Source organism: Prionailurus viverrinus, chromosome A3 (assembly GCF_022837055.1).
Source record: "Prionailurus viverrinus isolate Anna chromosome A3, UM_Priviv_1.0, whole genome shotgun sequence".
Taxonomy (NCBI): domain Eukaryota; kingdom Metazoa; phylum Chordata; class Mammalia; order Carnivora; family Felidae; genus Prionailurus; species Prionailurus viverrinus.
Window position 1 is genome coordinate 93,170,192 of NC_062563.1, and position 7,265 is coordinate 93,177,456.

Below are 7,265 nucleotides of genomic sequence, written 5' to 3' on the forward strand. Positions count from 1 at the left end.
AACTCACAAGCTGTGGGATCAGGGCCTGAGCCAAAGTTGGACGTTTAACCAACTGAGTCACACCCAGGTGCCCCGGGCCACTCACTCTCTTTACTGGAAATCATAGGACTTCTTACTCTTGATCCATTTACCAAACTCTTGATCCATTTCCAGCTAACTAATTCTCACATGTTAATGATCCTTTTACAGCCTAAATTTATAATAATTGTGCTCAGTCTGCAATAGGAAAATGAAGGAAGAAGATCCAGAAAGAGGATTCCCTAATACTCTCTTCAGACGTATTTGTGTCAAGTCATAAAGCTTCATCTGTCGGGCTAACAACTAATTTGTAAATCACTTACCAATGACTTGAAGTAATGAATAGATTAATTAATATTAGTGCAACTGATACACTGTAAATATTTTACAAGGGATTTATTTGTTACCCATCATAATTTTGTGTATTCTGTTACTTGATAAATTATTTCAAAAGGTTAGTGTGCCTTGTGAATAGTTTATAAATATTTGCAAATAATTTATCTCGTATAATAGTCCATAAATAATTTGTGCTTTACACATTACCACATACTTATGAATTTTTGTTTACCATAAATATTTTAATTCCTGTAAATTCATTTAAAGCTACTGAGTTCCAAAGTGATCTATTGTAGTTTTCTGTGACTAGAAAGAATAGCAATAAGGCTTTGTAGAATTTTCTTTGTTTTTATTTCAGTCATTCAACATATATTTATTCCTCTAAGTATTTAGATAATGTGATTATTAATGGTGAAATTGCTACATTTTTAACAATAATGAATAATTTATAAAATTAAGTGAACATGATTTTTCAAAATAATGTATTTGGAGACCCAAACAAATTATCAAGAAATATCAGTTTCAATTTTTTTTTTAACATTTATTTATTTTTGAGAGACAGAGAGAGGCAGAGCATGAGCAGGTGAGGGGGAGAGAGAAAGATACAGAATCCAAAGCAAGCTCCAGGCTCTGAGCTGTTTTGTTAGCACAGAGCCCGACGTGGGGCTTGAACTCACGAACTGCAAGACCATGACCTGAGCTGAAGTCGGAAGCTCAACTGACTGAGCCACCCAGGCGCCCCCAAAAATGTCAGTTTCAAAATTCACTTCTGAAACCTTCTTTTGGAGTTGTCTTCTGAATTTAGCCTATGAACCTACAGAGTTCTTTTAAAATCAAAACCCCAAAATTTCTCTAGTTTTCACCTCCATGTGCTATTTCCTTCACTTTCAACAACTTACTTTCTTATTACATGTACTCTTGAACCCACTAAGATGTGTGTTCCTCATCACTCTTCCGTAAGAAACAGCTTTCTTAAATGATAGCAAGATTTCTCATGTGGTATGTAAGTGTGTGCGTGTTTTCTGATTAGAAGAATAACAAATTCATTATAGAACTTTTGAGCCGTGCAGAAAAATAAAAGTAAATGTTGCCATCAGAACTACTTACCATTGTTCTTTGGATGATATCCCACATTCTTGTAGTCTTTCTGTTTTTTCTAAATATATATATATTTTTACACAAATTTGCAGATGGCACCAAATGTTAATTTTACTTGCAGGCTATGAAGACCAGGTCTTTGAGGACAAATATTAAATTATAAACTGGGAATGCTAAGGAAACCAAGTCTCAAAAATTTTTACTCATTTTTAGCTGTGATCCATATTAAGAAATATGTTTTTCATTGTGATTGATTTTACACACAGTTTTTTTAAAGTCTCATAAAACAATTCCCATCATAATAGCATCCCGTTTAATATCTTCTACTCTTTTTTCTCTTCTATTTCATTTTTTAAAATGTGACAAGTGGTTTCATTAGTGGGTCATGGACAGTGAGCTGCAGTTTGGAAAACAATGATCTATGAGTGCCTCTATTGCCAGATCTGGTAGCAAACCCCTAAGCACTAATTCAGTTATCTCTGGGAACTCAAGGCTTCCTTTTGCTTATTTGCTATAGGAGACTCCAGACCTCTATGGCCACCTGGAATGAATCACCACTGATTCAATCTCTGTCCCAGAGCAGAGCTTCCCAGTATCAGCTTCAGTTTTAGTTTATATACTGACTTCACTAATCCATAGGTGTTTGATCAAATCAAAGCACTATATATCAAAGTTTCTCAATACTGGCACCACTGACGTCTTGGGCTGAATAATTCTTTGTTATGAAGGGCTGTCTAGTTCATAGAATGTTTAACAGCATTGTTGACCTTTACCTACTGGATGCCAGTGACAACCCTCCACATACATCATTTATGGTATCAGAAATGTCCACAGACATTATCAAATGTCCCTTGGTGGAGTGGGGGGCAAAATCATTTCAAGTTGACAACCATGACTCTATAGGATCGTGTCTTTAATCAGGAAAAACTTAAGGGAGACAAAAAAGGAAATTTCAAGTGAGTCCCATACTAGGTTATTCTGTCATCCCACCCCCGATAACCTCAGCCCCCTACCAATTTTTGCTCAGTTCACCAGTACCAGGAAACCATGTGTTCACCATGGGTCTGTACCATGTAATTCTGGTGTGGAACAGAATAATATTAGTAATACGCAGTTATTATAATAAGCATTTATTATGTAGTAGGCACTTCTCTAAGGGCTTTAGATAAGAACCCCACCGAGGGCTTTGAAAGGCAGTGGGCACTTAAATGTCTTGCCTCATAAAGCAATAAAGGTCCATTAAGGGATGGAGCCAAGATTTGAACCCAGGTAAAGTGGCTGCAGAGTTCACACATTTAGCCACTCTACCACCATTGATCTCAAAATCTCAGTACCTATCATTTGATTTATAACAGATTGGTTTCCAAGCATCCTATGTAGAAATCCTCTCAAAGCATTAATCTCTGCAGAAGAGAATTACTACAAAAGGGAGACACAATTCTTTCACTATCATCTTCTTAAACATCAGATTGTCCCTTTAGGACAATTCTTACCTAGAGCCATAGGAAATAATTAATTCAGTGCACTGTACCTATATTACTAAGACTTTGTCCTCAGTGGGTTTGTCCTCTAAAAGATATATGAAATATTAATTAAGTTTCTGGGATGGTGTAATATGCTGTGCTTGTCAGCCTTATTAATTAATGAGGAAACCAGTAAAAAATATGCCTTATTTAGTTGACCCTTGACCCCAGCATGTATAATCTCACAGTTCACACACAAATTGTTGTTGTCACCTTGAGAGAAATATCAGATGGATTCTTCACTAATAAGTGGACTTGTTGATCTTGGGGGTGGAAGATGGAATGGTGTAAAAGGGTTCAAATAATCTATGAGGCATCCCCTCCAGTGTCTCTGAACAAGGCATTTATTTTGAAAGAATTGGAGTCAATTGGAAAATTGTACATGTACAATTCAGACATCCATCCCTTTGCCCCAATGTCTGTACTTTCTGGGCTTCCTTCTGAATTACACTAAGATCCGATGTCTTGAATCTAAGAAAATTTTTATAGCCTTGGAGAAAATCATAGTTTGTCTCGAAGGCAAGAAACATCTTTGAGCATCTATGCTGGGATCCATTTCCTTACTCTAGGCCATGTTCACCTTTACAAGTGTATGTTTTACCTACTGGACTGAATCTTTTCTTCCTGAGTAGGAGGAGTATAGAACTGTATTTTAGAGTCTTCTGTTTTATGAGTCTTCCAAAAACAGGACAACTCTCAAGCATTAAGAATTTCATTTATTTTAGAGTCACACATATTATTACAGTATATTTTTCAAAAACATAAATTGTGACTCTAAGATAAATATCAAATGAATACATGGAAACATTTTACTTAATCATTAACTAATGAGGAAGCCAGTAAATGATATGGCTGTTTCAAGGGCATTTAGGGAACAGGTTATTTACAGTCATTTTGACAAAGAAATGCCAAATTAACTTACAATAGTTCACTAAGTCTGTGCCCTTTAATCAATAATAAGTGATGAGATGCCTTGTCTTGAGTATGTTACTTGTCTCATCATTGTTTCCTCTATCTCAACCCCAGTCTCTGAAATACCATTTTTATTTAATATTTTGTCCAGACAAGAGACCCAAAAGATAATTGCATATGGCATTTGATGAACTTGGATCAGTTAACGCAGTGGACTATTTGGAGTATTTGTGACTGTGTGTGTGGTGTATGTATTTGGATTACTTAATCACTAGAAGGAAGTATCAGGTAATGCTCAAATTGTCATATACAATACTCATCACATCCTTTTATTCTGGATCAGAGAGTTCTATGTCATATTAGAAGCTGATGCCAAATGGATCTGAGACTGCTAAGGGTTCAATGGATGGCCAAGTCTTGGCCATTTTATCTAGATTGACAGGGATGGTATAAAAGCCACTAGTAACTAATTCTTCTAGTAGCATGTCTACAAATGTACATGCTGCAAAATTGAAAGTGTGGTTAAATGTAAATTTCATGGCCAAAAGCAGTAAATTTGTCATAACACTTCTTTTTGAAAGTCATGATGCCATGCTGATGAATCTGTGATAAACAAGACTTGGAAGCATAATACTACATTGGATTTCTGTAGACACTTATACATGTTGAACAGAAGGTTGCTTTGAGCTATACTCCAAGAGGAAAGGCAGGCACATTATTTTCTCTGATAGCCCTACCCACATGTAGAGTTGCTGCTTTGTTGTTATGACTCCTGATTTCCTTCCCTTCTAGAGGGTTACTAAAGTTTTTGGTTTTTAGCTCTGCAAGACAACCAGCAACACCAGAGATGGTGGCTGCTCCATCATTCTGGGTCTCTTAATAGCTGATGATTAGCAAACCCTTCTGCCAGCCCATGAGCATGTAGCATGAACAAGAAAGAAACCTGTGCTAAATTAAGCCACTGAGATTTGAGGATTGTTTGTTAATGCAACATAACCTACACTCTCCTAAGATAATACAAAATGGCTTTATCATTAGCATAATGGTGAGTGAATAAACAACTAGAAGGTAGCCAAAATAAGCAGAAAAATAGCCTAGAACAGTGATTCTCATACCTAAGAGTACATCAGAATCACCTTGAAGATGTGCCAAAACACAGGTTGCTAGGCTTCATTCCCAGAATTTCTAATTCAGCAGGTTTGGTAGGTAGGACCCAAGAATTTGCAATTCCAACACATTTCCAGGTGATGCTGCTGCTGCTGATATAGGTACTACACTTTGAGGAACTCTGGCCTGACATGCATTTCAGAAGAATATTAATGATGAGAACGCACACATTTATCATACAATAAAGCTACAATGATTCAAGTAGCTGGCTTTTTGATACCAATGAATACATACTTTAATGAAATTGACTAGAAGGTCCAGGACCAGATATAACAATATAGGTGTATGTTTTACTTTTGCAGTTTAGACATGAAATCATTTTATTTTCCCAAACTGCTAACTGAAATCATTTTTCCTCTTGAGCAATCGATCCATTAAAATGTGTTTTAATGATATTTTGCCCCAGTTGCATAATTATACCTATGGTAATTAAAAGAAAGTCCAGTCCATTAAAAAAATTCAATTACACATATAAATAAAAGTACCCCCACCCCACTATTTTCTCATCCCAAACTTTAGGCTGAATATGTGGAGGGGAAGCCAGAGGAGCAAAAGTGTCATCTCCACATCAGGCATCACCAACCTGCTTCCTAGTGTCTGTTTCTCCTAAGTTAGATGGGAGAGGAAACAGGGTACTTTTTTGTGACTGCCTCATGTGTCAGCTGAACCCTTCTCGTTTGTTTGTCATTGTTGTGATATGAGCAACCACACATCTCTGGTGGCAATGATCCTGATCAAGATGGTTATCTGGAAGGTATTATGTTTTGAGTATTAGTGGAGTAACACTGAGAGGTCATTACTGATGGAGAATTTAATTCCATGTTGCTCAACTGGCATTTGTGGCCCTTTGCAGGACTTAGCCATCTTCTATATAGTTTCATTGTACATAGTCAAGTTAAAATCTAAGTATTTGGTGAAAGATAAATTTCTAATCATTTCTGGGGAGGAAAACAGAGAGATCTTAGTAAGCAAAAAATGGGATTTCAAGGCCTTCTCTGTTACTTAGAAGGTAATCAATAAAATTTGTTTCAATCTCAAATATAAAAATGTGCGAAGCTGTCCTTTCTAAATGCTAATCAGTCAGTCAATTACTATGAACTTTGTAGCAGAGAAAGAACAATTTTGTCAGGGGTACCGTGGAAAATTATCTTTCTCTCATTAAGACATTTATCATTTCACCAGCCAACTGACAGCTGATGGACCATTGTAGGTTACTAAATCCCCCTTTTATTAGACTCTGTAAAGCAAACAATGTGAGATGAGAAAGCTGCTTCCCACTGTGGCCAGATCCTCTTGGATTAATTCCTATTTCTTAGCCATTTTGGCCTACTTTTTCATTGACAAAAATTTTTATGACTCATTCAATGCTTAAATATTTAGATATTCTTCACATCATTAAAACAAGGGACAGTTTTAAATGCTGCCACCATTGCTTGCCTTGGTCCAACAAATTCTAAGATTTTAGCTAATATCCTTGGCATCACAACTTAGTCATGATCATTGTGTACATGGGCATGTGGATATGCATATGCTGGGTTGTCCATACATTCTGGGTACAAGCATCTATAAGGTTTATAGAACTATGTAAAATGGGGGTTGGTTTCTAGCTATATAGTCCATGAAACAATTTTTAGGGACATTCTGGTATGCAGTAGGCTTTATATGGTATAGAAATCCCGTTCTCTAAGGGTTTAAGCCTGGTAGAGAATCAAGAGTTATAAATAATTCTAAATAACAATACAGAATTAATAAAAATCTAAGACAATAATAAAAGAAGTCTATAAACTTGTATCTGATTAAGCACCAAATAAATAGTACAAATAAATAGCAGGAGTTTAGAGGAAGAAAAGAGCATTCAATGTGAATCTATTTTAGTACTCAGAATCTCAATTTAAATAAAGTATAACCTTGATCAACAGAAAGACTATCACTGATTTGTGATTCAATCTAAAAAGGTATAGGAGAAGTCATAGCTTTAAAAATTACTTCTATATTTGCAATGCCCAAATGTATGTGCTTCAATAAACACCACAATTTATAAAGCATCCATAATTCTAGCTTTGGAAAGCAACTATTTAGAACCAAATTAAAGACAATTTAAATAGTTGCCACATATAACTAAACAGAGCATTATATTTTATTATTTGCTTGTCCACACCTTGAAGAAACCACATTACTGCCGGGGTTGATGTTTCCATTTTTTATGTGTTT